This window comes from Rhinolophus ferrumequinum, chromosome 20 (assembly GCF_004115265.2).
Source record: "Rhinolophus ferrumequinum isolate MPI-CBG mRhiFer1 chromosome 20, mRhiFer1_v1.p, whole genome shotgun sequence".
In the NCBI taxonomy this organism is placed as follows: Eukaryota; Metazoa; Chordata; class Mammalia; order Chiroptera; family Rhinolophidae; genus Rhinolophus; species Rhinolophus ferrumequinum.
Window position 1 is genome coordinate 47,132,732 of NC_046303.1, and position 22,464 is coordinate 47,155,195.

Consider the following 22,464-nt stretch of genomic DNA (forward strand, 5'->3'; position numbering starts at 1 on the left):
TGGTGTCTCTGCCATCTTTGTCCACAGAAAGCAGAGGGACTGACTGAGATAACAGCAGGCCTCCTCACAGAGCACCAGGGACCACCAGACCACGCTGGATCAGACTGGTCCCAGAGGCTCACACAGGCGCAGAAATGAAATCAGAAACGAACTCCAACTAACCCCAAAGGGGGGCCCGAACCAAAATTCGACTCTAGCTGGAACCTTTGTGCTGGGACTGGTCCTTGTGGACAGTATTCAGAAGTAGGGGTGCCCAGTGCACTTGGCCTGGCACCTAGATCTCACCCAATCAGACCTGCCGACTTGAAATTCATTTATACTTTCTCAACTTTCCCCATCCCTTACCTTCGATGACTTAGTTCCAAGATTCTCCAGTCAAGACTCCTGAACTACAATGAATAAATATGTATAGTTTTTTCTTAAAAAAATAAATTCGATGGCTAAATATTGCAGTCAGTTATCTGGCTTTAGGTCTATGTTACGGGAAGAGTGAATCAAGTTAACTCTGACCATTTATGTCAAAGAAACAGAAAAAGGGGCAAGATCAGTTCTTAAATTAACCCCAAGATGTTTGAAGGCATATTAGCCGCCTTTCCAATTCTATATTTACATTTGATTACACCTTAAATTAATTTATGGTTCAGAGCTGAGGCTTATATATCTCCCTGAGGGAAGTCCCTGATGACTTCTGTAAAAAGCTACAAGTTAAAAACATCAATGTAATATTATAATGTTGTTTTAAAGTTGATTATGTTGACATGTGTAAGACTATTAGGATGGCTGGTATTTTTTTTAATACATCATAAAAAGTATTTATATGAGTAAATAGTTAATGAATAAAAACCCAATAGTTTGTACACATGGAAATGTGTATAACAATGTTCACTGCAGCCTTATGATAGTGAAAAATTGGGAAAAAACCCAAATGTCTATCAATATGCAATAAAAAATAAATTTTGGTATGGTCAAAAATTGAATGCCTTGCAGTAGTTAAAATAAGGGAACTAAATCTATATGCATCATCATCAATAAATCTCAAAAACTTAATTTTTAATAAAAATGCAAGGCACAGGTGCGTACTTTGAGGGCGCAATTATTCAAAGGTTAAAACTTATGAAGCAATAATATATGCTGTTTATAGACACACATGTACGTAGTAAACATATAAAAGCATGCATGACAATGATAAATGCTAAGATCAGGATGCCGCGACCTTTGGAGAGAAGGGGAATGAGATTCAGAATAGACTGGGAGCTTCAACTCACCGCATCCGCAACACTTCCATTGGTAAAAAATGAATTGGTACAAGTAGAGCAAAATGTTAAGATTCGATTAAGCTGTGTGGTAAGTAAACTGGTGTTTGTTACGTGATTCTTTGTATTTGTGTGTATACTTGAACTGTATACCTTATAATAAAAAATTAACTTCACAACAACAACTAAAGCCAGTGTTCTCAACTGATGGAAGTTAACAGCAGAGGAGTTGGAGGATAGCGTGAGATAGCGTGAGTCACCATGTCGGTGCCTACGTGGTGACCACAGGGGTGGAGGGGTTTTCAATGCTCGTCCATACAACTCCCTCATGGTGAAAAGTCAGGTTTTCACCAAACTGAAATTTCATTCACAGTGATATCAGGTTCATGTGATCAACCACATGAATACCACGCAAAAATAAATACCTACGTTCAAGGAAACTGAAAATGCGAGAGTCCGGAATAAACAAGAATTCTAGCAGCAAACGCAACCAAGTACCAATAAGGATGATATAAAAAGATGAGTCTGGAGAGAGAGGATTTTGTGGCAGAATCTGACAAATAAAGATTATATGTCTTTTGTTTGAGGCTAGCAGAGCTGGTTGGCCATCTCTCATCTAACTTTTTATGGCCACCCTAGGAACACATCAGAATATCCAAGAATAGCTGGGCTGATGTATGTGAGTGGGGTTTGATACGACGCAATGCTACCACGCTGCTTCCACCTGCCCCAGCTCCTCCAAACCTTAGCTGACAGCATTGTGAAACTGTCTGTAATCCAGGAAATCTACCATGCTGCTCGAAGCTTTTGTGCCAGTGCAGAGTTCCATTCACCCTGAGAAATACCATTTCTTTCCCCTCACTCTCCTTCCATTTTCCACACACCCTTATCATTGTATCTTTCAAAAGGCTGGTTTTGTCCTCTGCTTCTCTGAAGTCTCCCCTCACATCGAATCCCCCATGGACTGGGTCCACATTCACTACTTTGTATAATTTTCCATTTTTCTCCCACTGTGTTATAATGTTTGGTCTCCTCTTCTGGACTGTAAGTTCCTCAAAGCAACACCATACCCGAATTCCTTGGTTCTAGCTCAGTTCTTATCTCCTGGTAAGTGCTCATAACTGATGAATGAACGAAATCTTTGGATTGGTGCCTCATAATTATCAATAATGTATGACAGGCTTCCTCTCTGTTATTTCAGAGTACAGCACATTAAGTCTGTTTTAAACATTTTTACTGTATTATTACTATTATTATTATTTTTCTGGACACTTCCTTGGTCTTCCTATTTTAGAAACGTTATTTCTTCCTCCATTTAGTTCCTCAAAGAGGAAAAGACCAGGTATACCTGAGAGAACTCTAATAAGAATCAGAATGCTTTTTTGTTGTTGTTGCAAAAACACAGTTTTACCAATGATTTGAACGTTATCACACATGATTTTACCCTGCTGTCAAGGGGATGAATTGTAATGACCGTTATCCAAGGATGTTGTATCATCTACAACGCAGTGGTGACTAAATCTGGCCACTCACCACAATGGTCTAGGGAAGTTTTGTTTTGTGTTTTTAATGTAATTAAAAATTTTTTCAATTTGACATACAATATTGACATACAAGATTACATCAGTTTCAGGTGTACAACATAGTGATTAGACATTTATATAACTTACGAAGTGATCGCCCGATAAGTCTAGTACCCATCTGGCACATCCATAGCTATTACAATATTACTGACCATATTCCGTATGCTGTACTTTACCTTCCTATGACTGTTTTTATAACTGCTATAGGGAATGTTTTACAGTAGTGGTGTTGGGGCCTCTCTCTGAATGTCCTGAATTAGAATTTCCTTGGTGGGGCCTGAACAGTGGACATTCAGTCCATGTGGGTGTGGGCATGTGTTGTGTGTTGCTGTACTTCCGTGTGGCAGCCTTCTCTGAAGATTTCAGAGCAATGGAATCGGTTTACACTGAAATGTAGCTGAGGAAATAAAACATTTCTAAAATATCAGACATCCTTATCCTTCTTCTCAAAAGTCCTTTGGCATCCCTGACAGGAATTCCTCATTTACACCCATTACTCTGACAGCCATTTGTCAATCCCTCATTTCTCCTCCTCCTAGAACCTCTTAAAATTCCTTCTACTTCACTAATCAGGGCAATTAGATGTACGTTTTAAAATTTCCCCAGGAAATTCAGAGGATCTGCTAGGTAGGTATTTGACATATTTAAAAATACTGGCTTTCAATTCTGCCTGAACCCAGAATCTCCTCGGTGCTTTTAGAAAACAACAGTGCCTGGGCTCCACACCAGACCAATTGGAGCAGAGCCTCTGGGAGGGGCCAGAGGAACAGTTTTCACAAACATTCTAAGATGATCCTAGAGTTAAGAACCACAGGTTTATAACCTAAGAGAGACAGAGAAATGCATACAAAAAACACATAAGAAAATCACAAAGGAGTATTTGAAACAAAAGACAATTACACACTTTTAGAAAATTAATAATGAGTCAGTGACATGATTAAAGCCAGATGTGATCCTTCTTAAAAAGTAATCTTTATATGATATGCTATAGCATATCAAAATAACATAATAAACATACTATGATATGATGTCATATGCTTACTGAAAAGTACCTGAAATAAATTTTGAAGAGGAATTTGAAATATAAGGACATGATTTAGCAGTAAATATGGTTCTTTGAATTTGCCATTTTCATTTAGGTAGTTGGTCCTCAGTCCTGGCGGCATATTGGAAGCCCGTGGGCAGCTTTAACTAGCACTGATGCCTGACTCTACTGCCAGCGATTCCGATTTCATTTGTTCGGGAGGCAGGCAGCATTGAGAGCTGAAAAGCTCTCCACTGATTTAGGGGATGGCAATGTAAACACCCCCACCCACCCACCCACCTACCCAACTAAACAGAAAGAAAAAACTGACTAGGGTGTAAATAGATTGTGTGTAATGCATTCACTATACTACTGTCTTTGCTTAGATGTATCTTTGAAATAGTTAATAAAATATTGCAAAAGAGAAAAATACCTAGCTTACGGTTTTTTTTTTTTTTTTTAAAGATTTTATTGGGGAAGGGGAACAGGACTTTATTGGGGAACAGTGTGTACTTCCAGGCCTTGTTTTCAAGTTGTTGTCCTTTCAGTCTAAGTTGTGGAGGGCGCAGCTCAGCTCCAGGTCCAGTTGCCATTTCTAGTTGCAGGGGGGAGCAACCCACCATCCCTTGCACCGGCAACCTTGTGGTTGAGAGCCTGTTCTCCAACCAACTGAGCTATCCAGGTGCTCAGCAGCAGCTCAGCTCAAGGTGCCGTGTTCAATCTTAGTTTCAGGGGGCGCTGCCCACCATCCCTTGCGGGACTCCAGGAGTTGAACTGGCAACCTTGTGGTTGAGAGCCCACTGGCCCATGTGGAAATCGAAACTGGCAGCCTTCGGAGTTAGGAGCACGGAGCTCTAACCGCCTGAGCCACCGGGCCGGCCCCCTAGCTTATGTTTCAAGCAAAGTCTTGTTTCTATTCTTATGTTGTCACAGCAAAAGGGAGCTGTGTGTGGGTGGGCAGTGGAACATCCACCACACCTCAGGCACCTGCAGTCTTAGTTGTTACAAACACATCATCCACACAGCGTTTAAATTAGGAGCCAATCTCAAAGAAATTTAGATCTCAAAACATTAGATGGATTCAGGATACCATTAGGGTATGCAGTCTCCATAGGGTAGTCAAATATAATATAGGGTGTCAGGCTAAATGTGAATGTCTGATAAGCAACAAATAATTTTTCAGTGTAAGTATATGCCAAATATTGCATGGGGCATAATTGTATTAAAACCCTATTCTTTATCTCAACTTTAACTGGGTATCTTATATTTCTCTTTGATAAATCTGGCAACTGGAAGGAGGTTAGGCACGCAGAGTAAAGAGGGGATTCTCAGATATTTTTGAGGTGTAAGGACCTGGCCATTGTCTATGTCCTTCTTGAGATCACTGGTAGTTTAGAGATGTCTTAAGTGGGACAGGAAAGTACTGCTGGGAAGGGCAAGGACTGGAAAGAAGAGGATATTACAACAAAAGGCTGTCTTTTGGGGGAACTTTTAATGCTCATCAACAATGATTAAGTAATTAAAGCCTTGAAGCCTATCAATAATCACTTTATTGAAGAAGGCAGAATAACCAAGGGGCCAATAAAGGAGACCAAATGACTGCCCTCTTATCTGACAGATAATGAGCTTCCAGTGTGCTGACTGAAATTATAATATAAATCACCAAGTTGTAAAGGAAATCCTCACGTGAGAAAGGTCACTTCTGAGATGGCCTAAAGGGACAAATCTTCTGGTTAATCCGCCAACAAAAATACTAATTGACAGAAAATCAAATTAACCTAGAGGTTCAAGTCCTATTTTCCACAGCTATAAAAGAAGGGATTTAAAAATAGCTTTGGAACATCCTTCATCATAGATTTCTTGGAGATCATTCAATTTAACTCCTTCACTTTGAAGGTGAGAAAATGGACTCAACTACACTCACTTGGGGGTAAGTGACTTATCCAAAAATATTCTCAAAGCCCAAAACTTGTTTCCTATTCAAAGTAGTCATCAAATTTTAAAGGCACAGATATTTATAACCACAAATCATAACAAAACAGCAGCAACATTTTAAACTCCAGATTAAAAGCAAGAATTATGGAGATGCACTATGGTTTTGTGGACGATGCTCCGAATTGGAGATCAAGGTCAGGGTCTGGCCCTAGTTCTTCACCTCAAGCACCTGAGACATTCGACGCTGTGATGACGGGCCAACTCCATCAGGAGCTTCCATCCTGAGAAGCACACCAGAATCATCTGGGGAGCTGGGAACCACAGCTCTCCAGGCCCTTCAGGACTCTAATATGGTAATTCCGGAACCTGTATTTTTGAAAGCTCACGGAGTGAGGCTGACTGACAACCTGTTTGGAAACCAGACTGTGAGCTCCACGAAAGCAGGAACCCAATGCTAGTGATTTCTATACAGTGATTTCCACACAGGCCTCACAAATGCTAGCTAAATAAATATGGAAAAATAACTTGCCTGTCTGGGTCTTAGTTTCTTCATCTTTGAGTAACATTTCCAGTGACAACAGTCTGAGACTAGTATTAGGCAAGTTTGTTCACAATGCCGATGAAGTCTTGGTGCTTTAACTAACTAGGATGGACTCAGTCGTCTGAAACTAAGAGCCTTTCCCCTCCCCCCACCACAGCAGTTCAGTAATGCTTTTCTTTGTTTTAAGTTTGAAAGTGAGTGAGTATTCTTCACCATGGACTGGAGGTAGCAGAAGTGAGATAGTCTTAGTAAGAGCATCCACCCATCTAATCAGAGTAATTAACTTACATATTTATAACTCTAGTAATGCGTATGTTAGTTCACCTTTAAATGCCAAGTAGACAAGTGCATGCCCAAACTTAACTACATCTTTCGTCTAATTTCTCTATGGGTGTCACCATGAACAACTAACAGACAGAAATGTTATCTATTAGGACATTTTTCTACACTTCCCAGGGCAACAGGACACATATATAATGTATATAGCATATAGAAAAGGCTTCATGAATTATAATCCAGAAAAATATTTTTTTCTAGACTCTTGAATTTTCAACCTCCTTGGACATAGTCATTTTTCACTTAATGACTTTATCAGCCTTTTCCTAAAAGCAATTTGAAAAAGCTGCTTCCTCTTCTCTAAACTTCTGGGACTCTTAACATAGCTAGGATATATTACCTTCTTTTCCTTATTAATAATCATTGATTAATTGCAGTGGCCAAATATGCAGGAAGAGCCAAAGGCCCTAAAATCTATGCAAGTTGGTCCTGAATGTAGACTGTAAGCTCTGTGAGGGCAGGACGATGGTCTCTGCACATCCAGTATACAGCCAGGCATGCAGCAGGCTCCCAGGCATTTGTTGATTGAATGATCACTGAGTATATCTGAGAGGTGGGTGATTGAGTATTTAGCCTGAGGCTAAATATTGGGGCCCATCCTTGCCCTCTTCTTTTATATTTATTTTTCTCTGGCAAAGGATTCTTAGTAATAATAGTAATAATAAGTAATGAGATAGGCAACATCCTAAGGTAAGCTTTGGGTTCAGAGGGACTGTGTTGGGAGGCTGGAACTGGCACCTCATAGTTGTGTGAGGTGCAACCTTTTGCACGATCTGTAAGCTTTCCGTCCCTTCATTTGTTTCACTGTAAATGGCAGTTAGGAGTATAGGCTGTGGAGGCACTCAGACCTCAGTGAGTTCCAGTTTTGCTTCTGCCATAACGGTAGGACATCTGGCAAGTTATGTGACCTAAGTAGGGCAACCATAAGTCCTAGCTTACACTTGTCCCAGACAAGCTTACACTTGTCCCACTTGTTCCAAGTGTCCTGGACTGGAAAATAAATCATATGTTTTCTGCAGATTATTCAGCTATAAGACTGAAATAAAAAATAAAAAATAATAAAAACAAACCTCATTATGGATTTGTGAGGAATAAATTAGAAAATGTTTCTTAAATATTATCACGGGGCCTAGTACACAGTAAAGGTTCAATAGTTGTAACTATTATTATTACTAGTCAGGGCAGGGTACCTAATTTCCATCAGGTTGCTCATTTCTAAATGGGATTAATGATTTTTCTTTATTTTTATTTAATTGTCTTTTTGAATCACTAACATTCACATGGCCCAAAAATTCATGTGTAAAAAGAATTCAAGTTCTCACTTCCATTCCATGGCCGGGAGGCAACCAGGGTGTCAGTTTTCTGTGTGTCTTTCCAGAGATATTTTATACACAAGCAGATATGAGTATATAATCTTCTTTCCATGAATGGTGGCATGGCTTAATATCGTTCCGCACCTTGCTTTTTCACTTAACATCAGTACAAAAGAGCTTCCTCATTCATTCGTTTTTTAAACAGGTGCATAGCATGCCGTTGTATGGATGTTCCCTAATTTGTCTAGCCAATCCTCACAGTGCTGCACTGAGGGCTGATGTAAGAAATATAAAACACTTAGAAGAAGGTACTCAATAGATATTCATTATTACCTTTTTAATCATCTCACACTTATTTTCTTTTACCTGCTGCATTTCTCAAAGCCTTTGGTCCCCATGTATTCATTCATTCAGTACAAATCTACTGACTCTATTTCCATGCTGTAACATGCAAGTTGACTACTTAGGAATTAATAAGCTATGGTACCGGCCCTCAGCAAATTTGTCATCAAATGTCTCTGCAGCAATCTACATCCTTTTAAGGATTTCTTATAGGACAGTAGAGGCATATGAAATAATAGCGCATACAGGGGAACATAGAATTTGGGGGATGGGAACAAGAGAGTGTTGGAAAGAAAATACGGACATTTAGGAAACGAGATCAACGGCCTTTGATATATAAATCCTGTTACTTTCCCCCTTCTTATTCTAAAAGTAATATAGGACCACTGTGAAAATTTGAAAAATTTCAATTTTTCCAATGCTTAAGTGATACATATTAAATGTATATTATAAATGCATACATTTGTACATATATAATGTATATCTACATGACTGAGATACTGTCTTAACAATTTTGCATTAAAGTCTTTTTAATTTAACATTATGTCATAAACGTTTTGCCATGTCAATAAACAATTTCAAAAGCATAATTTTTAATAGTTGCATATTTTCTAATATATATGTACCATGATTTAGTTAACCACTTTCCTTATTATTAGACACAGGCTATTTCCAGATTTTTGCTATTATATGTGAGATTTTGGTTTTTGATCTGTGTGAGTTTATGTGTGTGATGGTAATAAAAAATACTTCATATTTAAACAATGCTAATGCTCATTTTAAGTATTAGGTAACATACAAAGTGAGCACATAAAAACTACAAATCGGCTTAAAATAAGATGAATGGTAGACATTTAAATGAGCTTATTTATATACAATAACAGTTAAACATAATTATAGTACTTAGCATTTATTGAGACTATGCAATTAAACAATCACAGCATCCATGCAAGGTAAGAATTAGCCACATTTTTCAGATGAAATCTGTGGCTCCCATGGGATTGGACTGGAATTTGGGTCTGCTCACTTCAGAAATCATGCTCTTAGGCATGATGCCTCATTAACTGTGTATTAGAGTAATTATGTCAAAATGTTTATCTAATTTTATCTAAGTTATATTAATTATAGCCATGTATTCCCACTTGTCATGATTTGGTGTTTATGAAGCATGGCGAAATTAACAAAATTAAAAGCAAGACTAGAAGTCAAGGAATGCTTCAGAGAGGATACTGAATTCGAAGTGCTCTCAAATAATGGGTAGAAGGCAAGAGCAAGGGCATGTGATTCTTCACAGAGAAGTGAAAGGTAAAAATTGATAGGAAATGTTCACAGAATACCAAAAGCACTAAAAAGCATTGTGTGTTGGGTGGTTATAGGAAATAGAACTGGAGAGGTCAAATAGGACCAGGTCTTATTGGACCATAAAAGGCAGGTACAGGTTCCAATTTGAAGCCTTATGCTCTAGTTATTTGACTATATTCCCATCCACCTTTGTCCTATATGGAACTACTGATCAAAACCACCATGCCATGCAAAAATGTTTCAATTCCATTAAAGAAACGGAACCCCTTCCAGCACTAATTTGTTGTGATGGCATAAGTTGATAAATTGCAAGATTTATTTTCCAACTAGGAACACTTGAAAGATCATTAATACTCACAAGATATGCCTCCAGAATCTTCTTTGGGGTAAAAATCTCAGTAATTCAAATTGGTGCTTAAGTTTGAATGACAGATATTTTAATAAGAAAAGTTCTCTACTTTAAGTGAAAATGGAAGAAGAATCTACTGGTTTACCAGTCATTTCTTTTCCTAAAATAATAACTTAGGTCAAAATAATACACACAAGAAAAAATTGCAAGTATTACGGAAGGGCTAATCAGAAAAAGAAACAGTTCCCTCTCCCACTTCTCCTCAATTCTAGCTCTATTCCCTAAAGCAACCATTTTCTTAAAATCATTTTTGTTTTAGTTCTTCTGTGGGTTTATTTTTAACTTGAAATCAGCTATTAGTACTTTGGGATAGGACTTGTGTGGATCTGTTCTGTGCATTTAGCATCTTTGGCTCTGACACTAAATGCTAGCAGCACCCAATAGCCAAATCTCTAAGATTGAGAACCACTGCTCTAAGTAATATAATTATATGGCTATTTTTTGATTTATCAAATTTAGACATTATCTATAAATGCTTACCATGAAAAATAAATGTTTACGTCTACTTCTCCCTACTATTTTTTGCCAGATTATATTACTATTTTAATTTGTTTACTTATGTAACCAATATAGGCTAATTCGTTCTCTATTCTCTTCTTCTGGAATTTCTATTAGACATTCGTTGGAGCTTCTCATTGTATCATTGTGTCTTTTAATCTCTCATCTTTTCCATCTTTTTATCTCAGTGGGCTGATTCCAGAAAGTTTTCTCAGATTTGGCCTCCAGTTTATTACTAATCTACCTTTGCCTCTAATATGTTGTTTAGCTAGTATATTAATTAAAAACAATTCAATGTTTATATTTTTTATTTTATATCTCCTTTTTGAAATATGCTGTTCTTTTTTATAGTGCACTACTTTCCCTTTGGTTTTCCATTCTTTTTATCCCTTTAATAATTTTTTTTTAAGTCTCCCCTCCTTTATTTATTCATTTATTTTTTAATTTTTTTTATTAGTTTCAGGTGCCCAAGACAAAGTAATACTTAGACGTTTATCATTTATGTCCCTCACACTGTGGACTCCCCTCCCCCATCCACTATCTCTCTGACATCGCACCAAGCCATCCCATTTCCACTGTCTCCACTCCCAATGCTGTACTCCGCCTCTTGTAAGTGTATACATACATATATATACATATATATATATATATATAATATTATAGTTGGCATTCATTATTGTTCAGCTTCAGGTGTAGAGTGCAGTGATCAGGCATCTACATCATCCCTGAGGTGGTCTCCCAAATGGGACACGTGTCCATCGGATACCCTACAAAATCTTTATAACATTATTGATTACGTTCCCCAAATTAATTTTCAAAACCCCGTGGCCATCTTGTGGTTACTGACTGTTTTCTAATCCCCTCACCTTCCCCCTAACCCCCACCCCGCCGCCCATCTAGCAACCCTCAGTTTTTCCTCTTTGTCTCCAAAACTGTTTCTGATTAGTTCATTCACTTAGTCTTTAGATTCCGAATATAAGTAAGATCATATGGTACTTATCTTTCTCTGTCTGACTTATTTCACTTAACATAATGTTCTCTAGGTCCATCCATGTTGTTGCAAATGGTAAGATTTCTTTCTTCTTTATGGCTGCGTAATACTCCATTGTATAAATGTACCACAGTTTCTTAATCCAGTCATCTACCGATGGGCATTTTGGTTGTTTCCATGTCTTTGCTATTGTGTATAGTGCTGCAATAAACATAGGAGAGCATAACGATTTTTGAATTGGAGTTTTGGATTTCTCCAGATAGATACCTAGGAGTGGAATTACTGGATCATAGGGTAGTTCCATTTTCAGATTTTTGAGATACCTCCATACTGTTTTCCATAGTGGCTGCACCAATCTGCAATCCCACCAACAGTGCACAAGCGTTCCCTTTTCTCCACATCCGCGCCAGCACTTGTTTGTTGATTTATTGATGATAGCCATTTTGACTGGGGTGAGGTGGTATCTCATTGTGGTTTTTATTTGCATTTCTCTGATGGTTAGTGAGGTTGAGCATTTCTTCATATGTCTGTTTGCCATCTGTATGTCCTTTTTAGAAAAATGTCTCTTAAAGTCCTCTGCCCATTTTTCAATTGGGTTGTTTGTTTTTTTGGAGTTGAGTTGAGTGAGTTTTTTATAGATTTGTGATATTAATCCCTTATCAGATATATCATTGGCAAATATCTTTTCCCATTCCCTTTTTGTTTTATTGATGGTTTCCTTTGCTGTGAAAAAACTTTTTAGTTTGATGTAATCCCACATGTTTATTTTTTCTCTTACTTCCCTCGCGTGAGGGGATATATCAGTAAAAATCTTACTCTGAGTAATGTCTGTGAAGTTTCTTCCTATATTTTCTTCTAGGTATTTTATGGTTTCAGATCTTACATTTAAGTCTTTAAGCCATTTTGAATTTATTTTTGTATATGGTGTAAGTAGGTGGTCCAGCTTCATTTTTTTGCATGTGTCTGTCCAGGTTTCCCAGCACCATTTATTGAATAGACTGTCTTTACCCTATCGTACATTCTTGCTTCCATTGTCGTAGATTAAATGGCCATATAGGCATGGATTTATTTCTGGACTCTCTATTCTGTTCCATTGATCTATGTGTCTGTTTTTATGCCAGTACCATGCTGTTTTGATTACTGTAGCCTTGTAGTATAATTTGAAGTCAGGTATTGTTATACCTCCCACTTTGTTCTTATTTCTCAAGATTGCTGAGGCTATACAGGGTCTTTTATGGTCCCATATAAATTTTAGGATTATATGTTCTATTTCTGTGAAAAACGTTCTGTGAATAAGTTTGATAGGAATTGCGTTGAATATGTATATTGCCTTAGGCAGTATGGACATTTTAACTATATTAATTCTTCTTATCCATGAACATAATATGTGTTTCCATCTATTTATATCTTCTTTCATTTCTTTCTTCAGTGTCTTATAATTTTCTGAGTACAGATCTTTTACTTCTTTGGTTAAATTTATTCCCAGGTATTTTATAGTCTTTGGAGCAACTGTAAATGGGATTGTTTTTTTAATTTCTCCTTCTGATGTTTTATTATTGGTATATACAAATGCAACTGATTTCTGAATATTAATTTTGTATCCTGCTACTTTACTAAATTCATCTATCAGCTCTAATAGCTTCTTGGTGGAGTCTTTAGGGTTCTCTATATATAGTATCATATCATCTGCATATAATGATAATTTTACTTCCTCCTTACCAATTTGGATGCCTTGTATTTCTTTTTCTTGTCTGATTGCTGTGGCTAGAACTTCCAGCACTATGTTGAATAGAAGCGGAGATAGTGGGCAACCTTGTCTTGTTCCTGATCTTAGGGAGAATGGTTTTAGTTTTCCCCATTGAGTATGATGTTAGCTGTGGGTTTGTCATATATGGCCTTTATTATGTTGATATATGATCCCTCTATTCCCACTTTCTTAAGGGTTTTTATCATAAATGGCTGTTGGATTTTATCAAATGCTTTTTCTGCATCTATTGATATGATCATGTGATTTTTATTTTTCATTTTGTTAATGTGGTGTATGACATTAATTGATTTGCGGATGTTGAACCACCCTTGCATACCAGGGATGAATCCCACTTGATCATGGTGTATGTTCTTTTTAATGTATTGCTGAATTCTGTTCACTAATATTTTGTTGAGGATTTTTGCGTCTATGTTCATTAGAGATATCGGCCTGTAGTTTTCTTTTTTTGTGGTGTCTTTGTCTGATTTTGGGATCAGGGTGATACTGGCTTCGTAAAAAGTGTTTGGGAGTCTTCCCTCCTTCTGGATTTTTTGGAAGAGCTTGAGGAGAATAGGTGATAATTCTTTTTTGAACGTTTTGTAAAATTCACCTGTAAAGCCATCTGGTCCAGGGCTTTTGTTTGTTGGGAGATTGTTGATTACTGATTCAATTTCCGTGGTGGTAATCAGTCTATTCAGGTTTTCTGTTTCTTCTTGAGTTAGCCTTGGAAGGTTGTACGCCTCTAGAAAATTGTCGATTTCTTCCAGAATGTCAAATTTGTTGGCATATAGTTGCTCATAGTAATTTCTTAAAATTTTTTGTATTTCTGCCATGTCTGTTGTCTCTTTCATTTCTGATTTTATTAATTTGGGTCCTCTCTCTCTTTTTTTAAATGAGTCTGGCTAAAGGTTTGTCAATTTTGTTTATCTTCTCTAAGAACCAACTCTTGGATTCATTGATCTTTTGTATTGTTTTTCTGGTTTCTATGTCATTTACTTCTGCTCTGATCTTTATTATCTCCTTCCTTGTGCTCCCTTTGGGCTTATTTTGCTGTTCTTTTTCCAGATCCCTTAAGTGTGAAGATAAACTGTTGATTAGTGATGTTTCTTGTTTCTTTAGGTAGGCCTGCAATGCTATGAATTTCCCTCTTAGGACTTCTTTCGCGGCATCCCATAGATTTTGGGTCGTCGTGTTTTCATTTTCATTTGTCTCAAGATATCTTTTGATTTCTTCCTTGATCTCCTGCTTGACCCATTCATTATTTAGTAATAAGTTATTCAGCCTCCATGAATTGGTGTGTCTTCCAGTTTTTTCCCTGTAGTTCATTTCTAATTTCATAGCACCGTGATCAGAGAAGACAATTGGTATGATTTCAATTTTCTTAAATTTATCAAGACTTGTTTTGTGGCCTAACATATGGTCTATCTTGGAAAATGTTCCATGTGCGCTTGAGAAAAACGTGTATTTTGCAGCATTGGGGTGAAATGCTCTGAAAATATTGATTAAATCCAAGTGGTCCAATGTATCATTTAAGGCTGTTGTTTCCATATTGATTTTCTGTCTGAAAGACCTGTCCCTTGTTGTCAGAGCTGTGTTGAAGTCCCCTACTATGATAGTGTTACTGTTGATCTCTGTCTTTATGTCAGTCAGTATCTGTTTTATATATTTAGGTGCTCCTATGTTGGGTGCATAGATGTTTACTAGGGTTATGTCCTTTTGTCGGATCGATCAATTTATTATTATATAGTGCCCATCTTTATCTTTTAATATGTTCTTCATTTTAAAGTCTATTTTGTCAGATATAAGTATTGCAACTCCAGATTTTTTCTCATTTCCATTTGCATGAAATATCTTACTCCAACCCTTCATTTTCAGCCTGTGTGTCTTTTGTTCTGAGGTGAGTCTCTTGTATACAGCATATATAAGGGTCTTGCTTTCTTATCCAATCAGCCACCCTATGTCTCTTGATTGGAGCATCTAATCTGTTTACATTTAAAGTGATTATTGATAGGTACATAGTTATTGCCATTTTTAAATTTGTAGTTAGATTGTTTTCATTTTTCTTCTATTTACAGAAGTCCTTTTAGTATTTCTTGTAATGCTGGCTTGGTGGTAATAAATTCCTTTAGCTTATTTTTTTCTGGGAAGCTCGCTCTTTATCTCTCCATCAACTTTAAATGATAGCCTTGCTGGATAAAGCAATCTAGGTTGTAGGCCTTTGTTTTCCATCACTTTGAGTATCTTCTGCCACTCCTTCCTGACCTTCAATATTTCTGTAGAAAAGTCATTTGATAGTCTTATGGGAGTTCCCTTGTATGTAACCCTCTGTCTTTCTCTTGCTGCTTTTAGGATTCTCTCTTTGTCTTTAAGCTTTGCCATTTTAACTATAATGTGTCTTGGTGTGGACCTGTTTGGGTTTATCCTGGTTGGAACTCTCTGCACTTCCTGGGCTTGTATGTTGCTTTCCTTCATCAGGTTGGGGAAGTTTTCGGACATTATTACTTCAAATATGTTCTCAATCCCTTGCTTCCTCTCTTCACATTCTGGTATTCCCATGATGTGCATGTTGTTACACTTGATGTTATCCCAGAGGTCTCTTAAACCATCCTCATTGTTTTTTATTCTTTTTTCTTTCTGTTGTTCCGTTTGGGTGATCTCTGCTAACTTGTCTTCTAAGTCGCTGATTCGATCCTATGCTTTATCTAACCTGCTGGTAATTCCTTCAAGTGAGTTCTTAGTTTCGGTAATTGTGTTCTTTAGTTCTAACTGGTTGTTCGTTATGATTTCTACATCCTTCTTTATGTCTTCTCTAAGCTCCTTAAACATTCTTATCACCAGTGTTCTGAACTCTGTCTCTGAAAGGTTGGTTACCTCTGCTTCATTTGGTTCCAGTTATGGAGGTTTCTTCTGTTCTTTTATTTGGGACGTGTATCTTTGTTTCCCCATTCTGGCTGACTCTCTGTGTTTGCTTTGATGTATTAGGTAGATCCCCTAGAGTTCTTAGTTCTTGCTAGGTTATCTTATGTAGTATGTGTCTTTTATATTTGACTTGCACTACTTCGTTCTTCTCCTCTGCGTGTGCTCCTCTTCTCCTGTGCTCCAAAGGTGACTCTTGTGTTGTGTATATTGTCCTGTTCAAGAAGATCTTTAATTGCTTTTTGCTCGTAAGTAGGTGGAGTTAACTCCTAGGCTGACTCGTTGTGAGACTTGGCTCTGCCCACCGCAGGGCGTTCTGCTGCGTGAGGGTTGACCACTTAAATGTGGTTTGGCCTATATGGGCTCTTGTGCCTGCAGAGAATTCCCTCTGGGTGTGTGACTTGTAGGTCAAACCCGGTAGTACTCTCTGGTTTGGTCTGGAGTTGGCCTCTGGATATGTTGAATTTTGTGCCTCTTAAGCTGGGCCCTCCTGGTTTTTGTATTCTCTGTTCCGCTCTGGGATCCCGTGCATCTTTGGAACTGCGGGTGTCACCACGGTTTTCACCGCCACTGGCTGGGATTCTGCCGCGGGACAGAGCGTTTTCACTCTGCTCCCTTCCTTCTTCCCCTGCTTGCCCAATTAGCGCACCTTCAAGTAATCCTTCCACGAGTCTCTTAGCTGTTCTGCGTGATGAGCAAAGAGTTCTTTGATGGGTTATATGTCCCGTTTGTAATAAGATCTGGAGGAGAACTCAGAAAGTGCCCCCTGCTGCCGCCATTCTTATCTCCCCTCTCCCTTTAATAATTTTTAACACATTTATTAGTTTGTTCATACATTTCCATTATTTTAAATTCTTGGGGATCTGATTCTTCCACAGTGGTACCTCGTTTTACAAACGTAATCCGTTCTGGGAGACCGTTGGAGTTCTGAAATGTTGGAAAACAGCCGACAGCTAGACCTCAGGATCTTGCACTCAGTGGAAGCTGTGTGACATGTTTGACTTCCGAGACGTGTTTGAAAACTGAAGCATTTACTTCCGGATTTACGGCGTTCATAAACTGAAATGTTTGTCAACGGAGACGTTCGAAAACCGAGGTACCACTGTATTTGTTTTGTTTGTTGATACTCTTTGATGGTGGTTTGTAGATTTTAAAAATTGTGAGCTCATATTAAATAAGGGGTGGGGAGTGGTTTCCTGTCTCCCTGGCCTTGAGGCCATGTCTTCTTTCCAGCTTTGAACAGTACGACCCCATCCTCACACCCTGGGATCTGTATTCCACTCAGAAACTCCTAAGGGTTGTGCTTAGTATGAGCTTCCACTTACTGCTCATACTAAGTTTTCCTTAAGTTTTATCCTTATTAGGATAAAGTTTGCACATTTCTACAGTAGTCTTAACTAAGTCTCAAGTCACAATAAAAATATATAAAAGTAATTTTTTTTTAAAAAGGAAACAAACAAACAAAATATCATGTATTCTCAGTACTTTCTTCCATTTTCCTATCCAGAATTTCAAGGCCTCTGAAAGACAACATGAATGAAAATAGTGGTTTTGAGATCTAAATTTGTCATAATTTTTGCAAGTTTTCTTTTTCTCAGCCAAAGGCTACACATTAAAATTAATCTGAATGAAGTATTTCAAAATAAAAATCTACAAGACCATCCTCAGATGCCTTAAAAAATTTATTTCTGATACACAATCCTAAACATTTAGATAGGTTCCTTTGTGAATAAAATCTCAAATAAAGATTTAAAAAATAAAGTAATTTTATAAATAACTCCAGTTACTCCCATACATGTCATATGATGATTTAAACTGCAATCATGAATTTTGAAAAAATATACATACATGTATTATCTATAAAGACAGATATACATCTATACAACTTCAAACGAAAAGGTTTATCTAAAGTGACACAAATAATCTAAATCTTAAGGAAACTTAAAAATACCTTTTCTATTTGTAAAATAAAAGTAGAATGAGACCGATCTGATTGTGTTATTGGGAAATTTGTTGTGGAATCTTGTTGATAAATAATGGTGAAAATTCTTAATAACCATTATGCTGTCATCTGAAACAGACTAAATCATTTACTTCAGTAAATGAATAATAAGTAAACTGATAAACTGCAGGTTAATAACCATATATTATAACCAAGTGTGACTCTATGACAGTAACAGAAGTGGTCACATAGTGCCTCAGATTTGGCTGTGTCCTGAATTTCTCACTGTGAAGGTATTAGGCCAAACTACCTTTGCCACAGACATAAGTTTTTGGGAAATGGGACACCAATCTTAGAAGGAAAAAGAGTTTCATCATCAAGTTGATCCTGAACCAAAGTCATCAAATAATCAATGTATTTTGGTGCAGAACATTTGATTGGCTTTTTAATATTAGTACCATTTGTGCTTTTTAATATTAGTACCATCTGCCCAATGATATTCATATTTTGAACCTGCAGACATGACTGGACAGTTTGCTTCAGTGCATAATTCTGCAATAGTTGCAAATAACATGTTGATCTGGTTGAAGAAATCCAATGTTAATGGCAATCCGTTCATTGAGATCCTTTCCCTCTAGCAACATAACAGCTTGTCTCAGATTCCCACTTCCTACTGCATGTTTTAAGAGTTCATACTGATGAGACCCTTCAGAGATATTCTTCTTTGGTTTGAATGTTTCAGAAGAGTGCGTGCTAAAGAGGAAACTCATCCTCTATTCTCAGAGGGCAGGGGAAGGGCCACTGGCCCCACTGCGGTTAAGATTCCGAGCAGGTGAAGGAATCTAACTGTGCTTTATCGTTTCCTTTTGTGTGTTTGCACTGGAGGGAAGACTGTATGAGTCAACTTAGTCCTCCGGTTGCTAGAAGTCCCATTTTTAGAACTGTGTGAATATTGTTCATTACTGGTTTTACCTTTTAAATAGAATTTACTTAATTCTTCTTAAAGTTATTCTTCTTGGAGCTCACTACTTGTTCTAATTTGTGTCAATTTCTTTCTAAGCCTGGTACACATCTGTCAGCCTGGGATTTTATTTTAGTTGCAATTAGAGATTTGCACTCTTTCTTATTTCCCATCTTCCTCCTTTGTCTTTTCTACCCTATTTTGCTGGAGCATATCCTTAGGTAATTGTTTCAGAAAGGGTAGTTGGAAGTAAGTGGCCTGAGTCTTCGAATGTCTGAAAATGCTTGCATTTCACTCTCACACTTAATTGATAATTTTAATGGCAATAGAATTTTAATGTCAAAATAATTTTCCCTCATCATTTTGAAGGCAATGCTCCATTATAGTTTAGTATTCAGTTCACTGATGAGAAGCTATATGTCATTTAGTATCCAGTTCACTGATGAGAAGCTATATGTCAATCTTAAGTGACTTTATTTTCCCTTTCAGAAAGTTTTAGGAGCCTCTCTGTATCTTTGACTTTGAAATTTTATACTGATTGTATCCCTGTATGGATTTCCCCCCCCACTAATTTGCTGGACACTTTTTATTTCATACTTTTCCTCAACTACAGGAAATTGTTTTCCTAGTATTTCTTTGTCAACTTCCTCCCCTTCATTTTCTTTGCTTTCTCTTTCTAGAGCTCCAATAGACTGGTTTAGTAATTACTGAACTGCTTTTCTATGCTTATGTTTCCTAGCATGTATATTCTCCATCTTTTTGACACTTGTGCATTCCAGAACATTTCTTAAACTTTATCTTTGAAGCGCTCTAATAAATTATTTTTCTTTTAAAAATAATTTTAAAAAATTTCAAGATCTTTTTTGTCTGTTTTCTGTTTGCTCTTTCTCAATAGAAGTCTGTTTTTGTTATATGGAAACAATAGCTTTTTAATCACTCTGAGGGTAGTCAAGATTTTTTTAAAAAAGTTATTTTAAATGATAGCCCCTCTGGCATTATTAACTGTTTATCTTGGATATTTTTTGATGCTCCTTTATATGGCAGGTTATTTATTATTGGAAACATGTATATATATGTGTATATATATATGACTTCATTGACTTTTCTGTTTAACTGGTGTCACTTTCTTCCACTACATGTTATATGAGTGTTTCCAGGATAGGATTCTTCCCTGAATGAATGAGCGTGTGCCAAGCCCAAATTGGTCAGCTATGATTCAGCTCTCACTGAATGTTGGCTTCCATTTTTAAATGTTCTTTACATTGAGGTTTGATTTACATATAGTGAACTGTACGGATCAATGTATGATTTCATGAGTTATACTGTGCATTTCAGACTAATACACATAAAACCTTTTTACCGTCCAGAATTTTCTCTGTGTCCCTACCCCTGCCACACCCCCATAGCAGGCAGCTTCAGTTCTGATTTCTATCTGCATAGATTAGTTCTGCCTATTCTAGAACTTCATATAAATAGAACATCCAATTTTTAAAGGGAACTTGAAACTACATTTTAATGAAAACTTTCTTAATTTTTCAATTGTTGGAAGTGAACACAAATTTTTATTAAATAATGTGCAGACCCAACAGTCTAAATTCATCCCACCAGTAACGCAACCACTTTGTGTCTGGGCTACAGTATAAACCAAGAAGATACTTTGTATAAATTTACTAATTTCTCTCATGATTCTTGGTCTAGGAACTCACGGTTTTTATTTTTTAGTGCCTAGCAGCACATTCTTTAAAACAGAAGGGTAGGCCTAACCTTCAGGACATCAGAAAGCAAGGAGAAAGGGAGACTGACTCCCACTTTATAGCCTGCCTTGGGGAAAAGGAACCACCAGGGAAAGAATGGGTAGAGGCTGGTAGAATTGTGGGTAACTGATTTAGTGGGTAAAGACCAGATGGAGAACATCTAGAGGGTGCAACAAAGAAGGAAGGAGAACACGAGGCTGCTATTTTGACTAAACAGTAAGAAACCATCTTCATATCACCTTATAAGTATCCCAATGAAATGGCCCAACGAGGTCCTGTATGATCTTCAGCAACCCCCGCCCCCCCCGCCCCCCCAACTCGCCTGCCCCAACCACCCCTTTCTGTGCTTATTTCATTTCTTTCTACTTCCTACCTTGTGACTGCTCCAGCCACTCAGACCTTGCTGTTTTGTGAACATGCCAGGCACATACCTGCCCCTCAGGGACTTTGTGTTGGCTAGAAAGCTCCACACCCAGGTAGCATCATACTTTTTTTTTTTTTTTTTTTTATCACCTTTAAGTCTATGCTGAACATCACTTTCTCAGGCCACCTTATTTTAAATATTACCCAACTGCTCCCCACTGTCTTCTCCCCAGGTTTATATTTCTCCATAGCATTCATCACATCTAACCCATATTGTATTTTACTTCGTTCTTTTCTGTGTTCACTCCTTCCTTCACAAGATTTAAAGCTACGCGAGGACAGGTACATAGCAGGAATTCATTAGACATTTGTTGAACAAATGAGTGGATCAAGGAAGAAAGGAAGGAAGAAATAAAAAACTCTGCTAGTTTTGGTGATTGTTGTTAAAAGTGTTCAACAAAATGGATTAGTTAAGAAAATTATCATTTCTAATTATCTTCCAACATTTAATTGTTCTGAGACGGTAAAGATTTAAAAAGCAAACTAACGGTAATCCTATGAAACAGAGCAACCCTGACTATACTTACTATCTTCAAAAATCAGATTTGTGGGAGGACAAATGCTTATATATAAACACTTAACTGGGTGTTTAAGTTTACTACTAATTAAGTTTTTCATTAGATCTAAAGTGATGACAAAATCCATCTTTCCCTAGTTATCTTTATTTCTACCTTAATTCATTTTAAGAAGTAGGCAAAGAATAACTTATGAAACAACAACACAGCACGTGCCCAATATTGCTAAATCTTTGGGAACAATGATCAGCAATAAACACATGAAATGAAGCCAGTCCTAGAAAACGTTTTTTATGGCAGTGAGTGCAACCAGCTCTAGCTGGATGGAGAGGTGGAGACTGAGCTGGTCCTGTAGTTCTCCAACAGAGTTTAGACACAAGGTAAGGACAGTTCCTCTGTGACACAAAGATAAAGAAGTCTGGTGCCAGTAGCTTTTTACTCAGAAAAAATATTCCCCAGTGTAAGACGTTATTTAGAATTAAGTCAGGTCCTGGGACTGGTCAATGCTGGATTAGACCACGTAGACCAGGCCGCCGGTTCACCCATCGAGACCCACTCCATGCACTATGTATGGGAAACTGCAGGGGACACGCAGGAATCATGGGCCGTAAGCCCACATTTACCAATACAGAGCAGCTGGGATACAACGATTTACCTAAACTTTAGATGGCTTGAGAAT

At 37.5% G+C, this 22,464-nt stretch overlaps 1 protein-coding gene and 1 pseudogene across 1 annotated transcript in view; both read right to left on the reverse strand.

Annotated features, from left to right (window-relative positions):
• Positions 1 to 22,464, reverse strand: part of SLC26A5 (solute carrier family 26 member 5) — a 56,983-nt gene that overhangs the window by 29,456 nt on the left and 5,063 nt on the right. The window lies entirely within an intron of this gene.
• On the reverse strand, positions 18,439 to 18,902 carry LOC117012232 (MOB kinase activator 1A-like; annotated as a pseudogene).